The sequence below is a fragment of the Helianthus annuus genome, chromosome 3 (assembly GCF_002127325.2).
Source record: "Helianthus annuus cultivar XRQ/B chromosome 3, HanXRQr2.0-SUNRISE, whole genome shotgun sequence".
In the NCBI taxonomy this organism is placed as follows: domain Eukaryota; kingdom Viridiplantae; phylum Streptophyta; class Magnoliopsida; order Asterales; family Asteraceae; genus Helianthus; species Helianthus annuus.
Genome location: NC_035435.2, coordinates 34798399 through 34810221, shown reverse-complemented (window position 1 = coordinate 34810221; position 11823 = coordinate 34798399). Strand labels below are relative to the sequence as shown.

Sequence of the window (11823 nt, the reverse complement as noted above, 5' to 3'; positions counted from 1 at the left end):
ACATCGGTATCTTCCTCCATATCTAGTATGACAAAGTCGGCCGGGAAGACAAATTCGCCGACTTTGACCAATAGATTTTCAGCGACACCTTTTGGATATTTGACGAATCTATTGGCAAGTTGTATACTTCTTTTTGTAGGACTTGTTTTTCCTAAGCCGAGTCGATTGAACATTGATGAGGGCATGAGGTTGATGCTTGCCCCGAGATCTGCTAGTGCATTACGAACGGGAGATTTCTCAATCGAGCAAGGAATTGTGAAGCTTCCGGGGTCAAGCTACTTTTGCGGAAGTTTATTGAGTAGTAAGGTGGAGCATTCTTCGGTTAAGTTAACTAATTGCAATGATTCAATTGAGTGAGGAAGTCCCTCATAAATTTTGAATATTTAGGCATTTGAGTTAGGACCTCGATAAATGGAATATTAACATGCAATTGTTTTAGTAAATATTCGAACTTTGCGAATTGCTCATCGGTCTTTTGATGTATTAACCGACCAGGGTATGGAACCGGAGGAGTCTTAGACGGCTCTTGAATTGGTGGAGAAGCCTTCTCTTGTTGGGGCGCGGGTGGAGTTGGTTGTTTAGATTGGCTTCCTTCAGTTGGTGGAAGTGGAGGATCTTCAGGACCCAGGGTACGGTTTCTCAACGTTATGAGATGTACTGGCGCCTTTGGGTTGGTTTCGGTATTACTTTGTAACGCGCCTTGTGGTCTCTCGGAGAAATTTTGAGCTATTTGATTTAATTGTTTTTCAATGTTTTGAATGCTAGCTTGTTGATTTCTAAAATTCGATTCCAATTGTTGAAATCGATCCGAGTTTTTCTTTTCGGTGTCGGAGATGAGGCGAGATATAGTATCTTCAAGTCTTTCTCGTCCACTTTGTTGTTGAGAAAAAATTTGTGGTTGTTAAAAGTTAGTTCGTTGGTTTTGTTGGTTACTACTATTGCCGGGATCTCTCCAACCAAGGTTAGGGTGGTTACGCCATCCTTGGTTGTAGGTACCCGTTGGGGGACCCGACGGCCTAGGTCTATTATCAATGTAGTTTATCGTTTCCGTTTGATCATCTAATTCTTTCATACAACTCCAATTTTCATGTGGCCCACCACACCCTTCACAAGCCATTACCAAGACCGGTTTTGCCATTTCTAATTTTTTGTTTTTTGAAGAAAGGGCCTCGATTTGGGCTTGCAAGGAAATGCTTTCATCAACCTTATGGGCGCCCGGGGCAATAGATTTATTGCCTCGGGGAGTGTGCCACTGAAAATTGGTTTGAGCAATTTCCTCAATTTGATTATATATTTCATTTGGGCGACGATTACCTAAAAGTCCCCCGGAGCTAGAATCAAGTGTATGTCTAGTGTGTGGCAACAACCCATTGTAGAAAGTGGATACTTGTTGCCGTACCGCAAGACTGTGATGAGGACACTTTCTTAGTAGCTCCTTGAACCTTTCCCAAGTTTCATATAAGGACTCCCCATCCTCTTGTGAATATGTATTAATTTCAGTCACTAATTTAGCCGTTTTAGCAGGAGGGAAATACTTATATAGAAACTTTTGGGCTAGTTCATCCCAGGTGGTTACCGAGCCAACTGGAAGGGTATTAAGCCAAGCCTTAGCTCGGTCTTTTAGTGAAAATGGAAACATACGAAGGCGGATGGCGTCATTTGATGCCCCATTGATCCGAAAGGTATCATATATTTCTAAGAAATTAGTAATATGTAGATGAGGATCCTCGTCCGCAAGCCCATGGAAGGTTGCGGAGTTTTGAAGCATTTGTATCAAATGTGGCTGAAGTTCGAAGTTGTTGGCTTCGACATTCGATGCATTGATAGCGGCGCCGAGATTACCTACGGTGGGGCGTAGGTAATCCATGAGGGTACATTGGTCCGCCACCGGAAGTGGGTCTCCCGAAGCTTTCTCTTGGTTTTTAGCTTTATGTCTTTTTCTAAGAAAGCGTTCGGGTTCTTCGAGAGGCTCTTTTATGTCTCTACTAGAACTGGAGCTCATACACTACGTAGAAAGTTGTGGCTCCTGGGTTCCTAGTCCTGCAATAAAAACAGAAAAGAACGTTGGTCAGAATGTTCACAACGGCCCCGTGCTCAGATGAACATGGCCCGTGGTCGGAGATACAGTGATTGTTTTCCGGATCCCTGTTACTGGGGAGTTGGACACGGCCCCGTGTTTCACCGACACGGCCCCGTGCTCAACTGTCTGTAACTTGGAAAATAAAAACTGCAAGTAACAATGCTGGGCACGGCCCGTGTCCGACCAGGCACGGCCCGTGCTGAGCTCTGCAGAAACTGAAAAACTACGAAAATCCTAAAAAAAAAGAAAAAATTAGAAAAAACGATTAGGCCGTTGATTGCTAACTTTCTAAAAATCCTTGTGTCCCGGCAACTGCGCCAAAAACTTGATGTGCGTGTAGTGTAATACAATTTAGGTATATATTAAGCCCTTTTACACTTTTTAGCCAAGTTTTAAATTTATAAAACACGATATTTACTAACACTAAACACACATATGGGCAAGTGTACCCATCGTGGACGTACTATAGTGTTGGTAAGATACTAAGGTCGTCCAAGGACATAAGAGCTTTTAGTACCGGTTTATCCTCAACGTCTAATCAAATCAAAAGTTAGAAAAAGGTTTTTAAACTAGAAAAATAAAACTAACTAAAATGCCGAAAACAAAAATAAAAGTAAAAACAGATAGACAAGATGAATCACTTGGATCCGACTCGTGTGTAGTGTAAATTATTTCCGCACTTTTGCACTTATTTAAGAGATTATCTTAGTTATTGTAGTAGGCCCCTTTTTTGAAGGTGACGTTACCCTCAACCCAGTAGTTTGAGTCAGCAAGGATACAACCCTAAAGGGTCGGATTATTGAAAGATAATTAATTAAGTTATTAATGCATATTGTGATAGGGCCCTCATTTGAAGGTGACGTAACCCTCGACTAAGTAGTCCGAGTCAGCAGGGATACAGTCCTAAGAAGCCGGGTTAAAATATTAATAGTAGTTTAACTTATGAGGGGATCAAAGAGTTCGGACCCCCGCCAAGGAGGTCCTACTAAATTTGACCCAGGTCCTTTGCAGGATCTATACACTGAACAATGGCAAGACTCTTACCAAACCGTTCCCTTAACCCCCGACCAGGTAGCCAACATATCTCCATACAGACCGTGGAGATATGAATGGTGAAAATCTTTTATTTTATATAGACAGTAAAATAATGCCAAGACACTACGGACAAACGATAAGGAAGAATCACCTTCAACATAAGAAACTAGTTATTAAAGTCATTAATTCATAACCAATTAAAAAGTGCAAAAAGATTAAAAATAAAAAGTATTATACTAAACACTTGTCTTCACCAAGTGATGTAAGAGACTTAGGCAAATATGGCCTTGATTATCAAGAACTCTTACGATCAATCTTGGATCCCGAGACGACTCACACACTCTATGATGGACAATGGATGATGGTGGTGGATGATGGTGTTGTGATGGTGGTGGGTGGTGGATGAAGTGTGAGAGAGGTGGTGTGCCAAGGGATGAGTTGAAATGAAACCAAGCACTCCTATTTATATGCTGAACAGAAGGCTGGGCACGGCCCCGTGTCCGCTGGACACGCCCCCGTGCATGTCTGACACTATCTCTCTTCATTAATTGTAATTCGCAATTACAATTAATCCGCCTGCTGTACTTTCGCCACGCCCCCGTGCTCACTGGACACGGCCCCGTGGTGGGCAATAGAAGCTTCTATAGGTTTGTCTTTTCTGTTGCTTCTTGGGCACGGCCCCGTGCTGGCTGAGCACGGGGCGTGTTCAGTCTTCTGACTTCTCTTTTCTGCTTGGGAAGATGCCGTTGAGGGGTCGGGCAATCTACTTTTGTTCCTTTTCTTGTATTTATGTTAGATTTAGCTGTCTCTTTGCTTCTTTTTTGAATTTGAGCTCATTTTATCCTGAAAATACAAAAGGAAGACAAAAACACTCTTTTTCCAACATTAGTACTTAAAAAGGTTTAGTTTTATGCCTCAATTGATGTAATTTAAATGTTGCATTTTACACACATCAAATACCCCCACACTTGAACTTTTGCTTGTCCTCAAGCAAAACTCTTTAATATGTGGCTCACACTCCCAAATGGAATGGGTAGAAGAGAAGATTTTTTGGCTTGTCATAGATTGTCGGGAATCCAAGATCTTTTTGGGTTTTATTTTTATTTATTTACAATCCTATTCGTTATGATTTGTTTAGAACGTTTCATAGGAGAAATTACTAATTTGGGCATAACATGCCCTTTTTTTTTAAATTCCATTTATATACAAGTTCACATACCTCACGGGAGAAATCTCTCACACTCGGCCGAAGGTGTATTTTTTAGTGAATCACTCGAGAGCGACGTGGAACTTATTCCTACCATAAGCTTGCCAAGCAATCAATCATCCTCCTTTTTAACATGTTACCTTTGTAATTATCAAGAGGACTTTTTGGGTATAGGCTTGGGCTAAAGGTGGGTGAATGGGTTAGTAGAAAATGGCGAAAAGCGTAAAAAGCGTCGGTTTTCGTAAAACACTTTGTTTTAGTGACTTTTTATTTCGAAGTATTTCTCCAAACAAGCTTTTGTTTTAATAGCTTTGTTTGTTTATTTCTAACTTCATCATTTTTTTTAGTCACACGAAAAACCGAGCTTGTTACTAAAATAAAGGGTGAAAATAAAAAGGGTTTTTGGTGGGTGAAAATGTTTTAGGGTAAAGAAATGAAAGGTTTAGGCTGAAAGGGGTTAACTAGGGAGATTTTTGGGTAGGTGGTAAAAAAATTGAAAAATAATGGTGTAGAAAGAAAAATGGTTAGTCCTAATGCCTCCATCATTTACTTACTTGGGTTTAAGTTGGTAAGGACCGGGAATGAATCATCGTGGCAAGTTCTAGAGTCGTAAGAACCAAGCGGCTATTCACACAAGAAACGAAAAATGAGCATTTAGTCTAAAGATGTAAGTTTGTATGCTCAATAAAGGCTCAAAACTCACTTTTGTGGGAATGGGTTTTTATGTGATCAAGTATATATAATCGAATTTTAACCAAGCTTGTCATGCCGTTTCATAATTTTCTTATGTTGGTTCTTTTTATCACGACGCTATCGGTTGTAAATTTGTAAAAATATAACCGTTTTAGAACTTGTTATTCCCAAATTAAACCAAGACAAGTAAAAAAAACAAAAAGTTTTTTGAAAAAATTTTGGGGTGATTAGCGGTTCCAATAGAGTTTTGTGTAAGGCTTGTTAATAGGACTTGCAAAATTTCAAAGTTTTAGCTTCCCCCCCCCCACACTTAAATTACACATTGTCCTCAATGTGTCCCAAAAATAATTTTTTCGGTTGATTAAAATGTGTAAAAGTGGGTTAAAAACAAGATTTTATGGTACTGGGTAGCTGAACACGGGGTGGTGTTGGCTGAGCACGGCCCTGTGTCCAGACTGCCAGTACCAAAAGTAAACAGAAGGCTGGGCATGGGGGCGTGTTCCGTGAGCACGACCCCGTGTCCAGTTACCTGAACTGGGCATTTTCTGCAAAACCTTGGGCACGGGGCGTGTTGGGTGAGCACGGCCCCGTGCTGAACTTCCAGTAATGAAGAAAAATTGTCGAGAGGCTCTGTTTTTGTGCATGGGGTGTTGGTTCAAGCTTCCCTTAGTATCCTTCACCATCCTGAGTGTGTTTTATTCCTGCAAATTAAAACTAAACTAGAAAGCATAAAAGTTAAACTAATCTAAAACTAAGGATAGTTCCGCGGAATGCCTCCGTGTGCGCCACGTTTATAAGGGTCCTTGGCTAGACCCTCCTTATCAGGTGGTTCTGGCTCATCTTCAATTAGGGGGTCATTATTGCCAAAAGGATATTTCATTGAGCGCTCAAGATCTATGTCCCTTTTATATGCCCCTAATTGAAGAGGTAGATTGTTAAATTTCCGGTTTTTCAAAGCTTCATGAGTTTTTACAAAAGGTTTTCCCAAGACTAGAGGAGCGTCATCGAGGAATAACCATTTGATTTGCTTGAACCAAGACATCCTCAACTACACCGATTGATTTCATTACTTTCCGATCGGATAGAAAAATGGGTATTTGAAGTAGAGCAAAATCACTAATACTTAATTTTTCAAAAATGTAGTTAGGCATTATGTTAACACAAAGATCTTTATCAATGGTGATATTACTAATAAATGAATTTTGAAAGAAACATGGAACCGGTGTAATGTTAATTTCAAAAGGGTCTTCTTTTATTAGCGAGGTTTGATCATTTGTTAACTTAACACTTACCATTTCTTCAATTTTAGTGTTAGTGCTTAACTCTTTTAAAAACGTGGCATGAGGGGTTACTAAACAATGATTTTCGAAAGAAGGTGACAATAGATTAATTTCTTTAAAATTAGACTCTTCTTGAATTTTAACATTATCGGCCTCACCTTTTTCGTTGTTTATCTCATGTGTCGGTTTTTCACTTTCTTGTTCTTCAATTTTTACATTTTCAACTATCTCTACGTTATTATTAAAATTTAATTCTTCTCTTGCGCGGGACTCCTCTTCCCTTGCGCGAGATTCTTTTATGCAACGTTCGATAGTTTTAATGTGTTCTAATATCCTATTGGTCACTTCGGTGATAGAAAAAGGATTGGGATCCTCAAAGCTTGAATCCGGTTGTTCGATCCTCGGTTCCTCATAGTACCCATATGAAGTAGATGGTTCACACCATTGTTCTTCATTGTAAGTATATGATGGATAAGGGTCGAAACTTTGTTCTTCATAGCACTCATATGAGGTGGGTTGTTCACGCCATGGTTCCTCATAATAAGTGTATGAAGGTGGTGGCTCATATCTTGACTCTTCAAAGTATGAGTATGAAGGCTCATACCTTGGTTCATCAAAATATGAGTATGAGGGAGGAGGTTCATACCTTTGGTCTTCATAGGATGTGTATGAAGTCGATGGCTCGTACCTGGGCTCCTCATAATAGTTGTATGAAGTGGATGGTTGAAACAAGTTACAATATTGTACCGAGTGCGGGTTTCCACAATTAGTGCAATAGTCTCTCATATAATCATCCTCCTCATAGGTGTAGTTGTAACCTCCTGAGTATTGATCCATAAGAATCACTCAACAGACTACAACTGAGTCTCGGGACCAGAAAACAAAAACAAAGACAGAAACAGAAGCTGGACACGGCCCCGTGTTGGGTGAACACGGCCCCGTGTTCAGGATCTGTATCTGGGCGTTTTAATTAAAGTTACTGGTCACGTTGAGCACGAGGGCGTGTTCAGTGAGCACGGCCCCGTGTTCAGACTCTGTATCTGGTTATCTAACTAAAAATATGCAGCACGGGGGCGTGTTCAGCGAGCACGGCCCCGTGTTCAGGCTACTGTAATGCAAACTAAACTAAAATGCAGAAAAATGTGCACGCGTTTTAAAAAGGTTTTGAAAAACTGATTAGGCCGTTGATTTTAAGATTTCTTAAAATCCTTGTGTCCCCGGCAAGGGCGCCAAAAACTTGATGTGCGTTAAGTGTGATATAAATTAGATGTATATTTAAGCCCTTTTTACACTTTTAGCCAACTTTTAAATTTATAAAACACGATATTTACTAACACTAAACACACATATGGGCAAGTGCACCCATCGTGGACGTAGTATAGTGTTGGTAAGATACCGAGGTCGTCCAAGGACACAAGAGCTTTTAGTACCGGTTTATCCTCAACGTCTAACCAAATCAAAATGATAGAAAAGATTTTTAAACTAAGAAAATAAAAACTAACTAAATACTGAAAAAATAAATAAAAATAAAAACAGATAGACAAGATGAATCACTTGGATCCGACTCGTGTATTAGTATAACCTTTGATTATTTTCGCACTTTTGCACTTGTTTAAGAGATTATCTTAGTTATTGTAGTAGGCCCCTCTTTTGAAGGCGACGTCACCCTCAACCTAGTAGTTTGAGTCAGCAAGGATACAATCCTAAAGGGTCGGATTATTGAAAGATAATGAATTAAGTTATTAATGCAAATTATGGTAGGCCCCTCTTTTGGAGGTGACGTTACCCTCGACTAAGTAGTCTGAGTCAGCAGGGATACAGTCCTAAATAGCCGGGTTATAGTATTAATAGTAGTTAACTTATGAGGGGGTCAAAGAGTTTGGATCCCCGCCATCCAATACCAATGGGTATTGAAGGAGATCCGACTAAATTTGACCCAGGTCCCTTGCAGGACCCTTACCAAACCGTTCCCTTAACCCCCGACCAGGTAGCCAACATACCTCCATATAGACCGTGGAGATATGAATGGTGAAAATCTTTTATTTTTTATAGACAGTAAAATAATGCCAAGACACCACGGACAAACGATAAGGAAAGATCACCTTCAACATAAGCAACTACTTATTAAAGTTATTAATACAAAACCAAATAAAAAGTGCAAAAGATTAAAAATAAAAAGTATTATACTAAACACTTGTCTTCACCAAGTGATGTAAGAGACTTAGGCAAACATGGCCTTGATTGTCAAGAACTCTTACGATCAATCTTGGATCCTGAGACGACTCACACACTCTATGATGGACAATGGATGATGGTGGTGGATGATGGTGTTGTGATGGTGGTGGGTGGTGGATGAAGTGTGAGAGGGGTGGTGTGCCAAGGGAAGAGTTGAAATGAAACCAAGCACTCTTATTTATAGGCTGAACAGAAGGCTGGGCACGGCCCCGTGTCCGCTGGACACGCCCCCGTGCCTGTCTGACACTATCTCTCTTCATTAATTGTAATTCGCAATTACAATTAATGTGCCTGCTGTACTTTCGCCACGCCCCCGTGCTCACTGGACACGGCCCCGTGGTGGGCAATAGAAGCTTCTATAGGTTTGTCTTTTCTGCTGCTTTTTGGGCACGGCCCCGTGTTGGCTGAGCACGGGGCGTGTTCAGTCTTCTGACTTCTCTTTTCTGCTTGGGAAGATGCCGTTGAGGGGTCGGGCAATCTACTTTTGTTCCTTTTCTTGTATTTATGTTAGATTTAGCTGTCTTTTTGCTTCTTTTGTGAATTTGAGCTCATTTTATCCTGAAAATACAAAAGGAAGACAAAAACACTCTTTTTCCAACATTAGTACTTAAAAAGGGTTAGTTTTATGCCTCAATTGATGTAATTTATATGTTGCATTTTACACACATCACCTCAAAACACTAACAAATAAGCATAAAACCACATAAACACATAAACTTCACAAAAAATCGACGAGTATTAGAGTCAGCAATTTCGAGCTCAGAATCGAAACACATAAAAATCGAGAAATAAATTGTCTGCGGCTAGTTAGACTTTGACTAACCAAAGTGATTCGATTATTTGCAAGGATTCTTGGTGCACACTTTGGCCTTCAGGATTGTGCTCTCGCCTCAAATCTGGGCGAATGGCACGCATTCTTCCAGTTTCAGTGCGACTTCAAGTCTTTGGAGTCCGTCCAGACTTTGGTGAGAGTTTGTAAAGCAAAATAGGGCGGAATTAGTTGTCAAGGTTTGGGTTTCACCCCTAACTTAACAACTTTGTTCCTGTTTTTGATGAAAATAGAGACGAAAATCTGCGTTAAAGTATGGATTTCACTCCTGATTCAACGCAAATTCACGTGTTTTATAGATAAATACAGATCGAACAAGTGATTTATCGAGAGTTTGCGGTTTTCACACCTAATCTTGACCTAATCACTCATTCATTTTCGAAAATTAGAGTGCAGTGGTACTGTAGCATAGGTGAGAATAGCGGGGTATATCAAGTAAGTTTGTACAGCACCCCTAAGGGTACGCACATGTCGGTCTGTTGTTGCCTAACTATAGACTAGGTCATTTCAAAGACATCGACCCGGACTAGGTCAAGTCTTGCCTAATTCCCTATAGTTATGGCTCTGATACCAATCTGTCACATCCCAACCGATGGCGGAATCATCAGGGTGCGACACTGAGCGAAACAGATTGTCCAGAAGTTTCCATAACAACTATATTTACCAAATATTTAAAGCAACACGTCTCATACCATGTCATAAATGATAATACAATTATTACATAAAAGATCTAGTCAAATTGTTCTATTCCGACAACTCAGATTTTTATTACAGACAATTGTTTATTGTTGACCTAGGTCTTTCCTAGCCTCAATTTCACAGCAAAGTAAGCAAATAAGCATCCTAAGCGCCTGTCACATACGTTAAAATAAAAGTCAATACACATAGTGTAAAGGTGAGCATACAAGTTTAATAGATATAATAGAGTTCGAAACCGTTACGCATAACCAGCACGTACACAGTGTAAAATGAGGCATGTTAGTTATCGACATGAACCTATCGATACCAATGACTGCGGGTTGACTGCCCAAGGCAGTTCGCGATACACACTCACCACTGTGAGCCATGTAACTAATTGTCCTTAACAACCCCTGAGTGAACAGGTGCTGAGTCCAAACTATAGTACTATCGTTGCTAAGGCAGGTAGACAGCATTCCATGTGTAAACATAACAAACAGGCTGATGTGTGTAAAATGCAACATATAAATTACATCAAATAAGGCATAAAACTAACCCTTTTTAAGTACTAATGTTGGAAAAAGAGTGTTTTTTGTCTTCCTTTTGTGTTTTCAGGATGAAATGAGCTCAAATTCACAAAAGAAGCAAAAAGACAGCTAATTCTAACATAAATACAAGAAAAGGAATAAAGTAGACTGCCCGAACCCTCAACGGCATCTCCCCAAGCAAAGAAGAGAAAACAGAAGCCTGAACACGCCCCGTGCTCAGCCAGCACGGGGCCGTGCCCAAGAAGCAGCAGAAAAGACAAACCTGTAGAAGCTTCTATTGCCCACCACGGGGCCGTGTCCAGTGAGCACGGGGGCGTGGCGAAAGTACAGCAGGCGCATTAATTGTAATTGCGAATTACAATTAATGAAGAGAGATAGTGTCAGACGGGCACGGGGCCGTGTCCAGCGGAGGCCGAAGCTCTTCCAACAAATGATGGAAGAGTAGTGGTAAAATTTCTGAAAAAATTATTTTCTCGTTTCGGGACACCAAAAGCTTTGATAAGTGATAGAGGTACCCATTTTTGCAATCATCAACTCGAAAAAATATTAACAAGGTATGGGGTCTATCACCGGGTCTCAACAGCGTATCACCCTCAAACAAATGGGCAAGCCGAAGTGACTAATCGAGGTTTAAAACGAATACTTGAAAAAACCGTAGGATTAAATAAAAAGGAATGGGCCGACAAATTAGACGATGCTTTATGGGCCTTTCGAACTGCTTATAAAACCACTATAGGCACAACCCCATATAAGCTCGTCTATGGAAAAAGTTGCCACTTGCCAGTAGAAATAGCTCACAGAGCCTACTGGGCAATAAAAAATGTAAACTTAGACTTAGAAACTGCCGGTAAAAATCGATTTTGTCAAATGAATGAATTAGACGAACTAAGGAATTATGCATATTCTAACTCCGAAATTTATAAGGAAAGAATGAAGAATTTACATGATAAATATATTAAGTCTAATGAATTTCGGGTAGGAGATCAAGTTCTATTGTTTAATTCACGACTTCGATTATTTCCTGGTAAACTAAAATCTAGGTGGTCAGGACCTTTTTCCGTCACCCATGTTTTTCCTCACGGTGCAGTAGAAATTAAACCTCGAAATGGGATACCATTTAAAGTCAACGGCCAACGGCTAAAACTCTACCGATGATCCATTGAGGATGAGGAAGAGGAGATGTCGCTTCAAACGGTTAACGAATAAACTCAACATCATACCCGACATGTTACGAACAG

General features: G+C 40.3%; 1 non-coding gene across 1 annotated transcript; it reads left to right on the top strand.

The window, feature by feature from the left end:
• Positions 1 to 1403: 1403 nt before the first annotated feature.
• Positions 1404 to 1510, top strand: LOC118490823. Its single transcript, XR_004890048.1, has one exon. It is a non-coding gene; the product is annotated as a small nucleolar RNA R71 (small nucleolar RNA).
• Positions 1511 to 11823: the final 10313 nt, after the last annotated feature.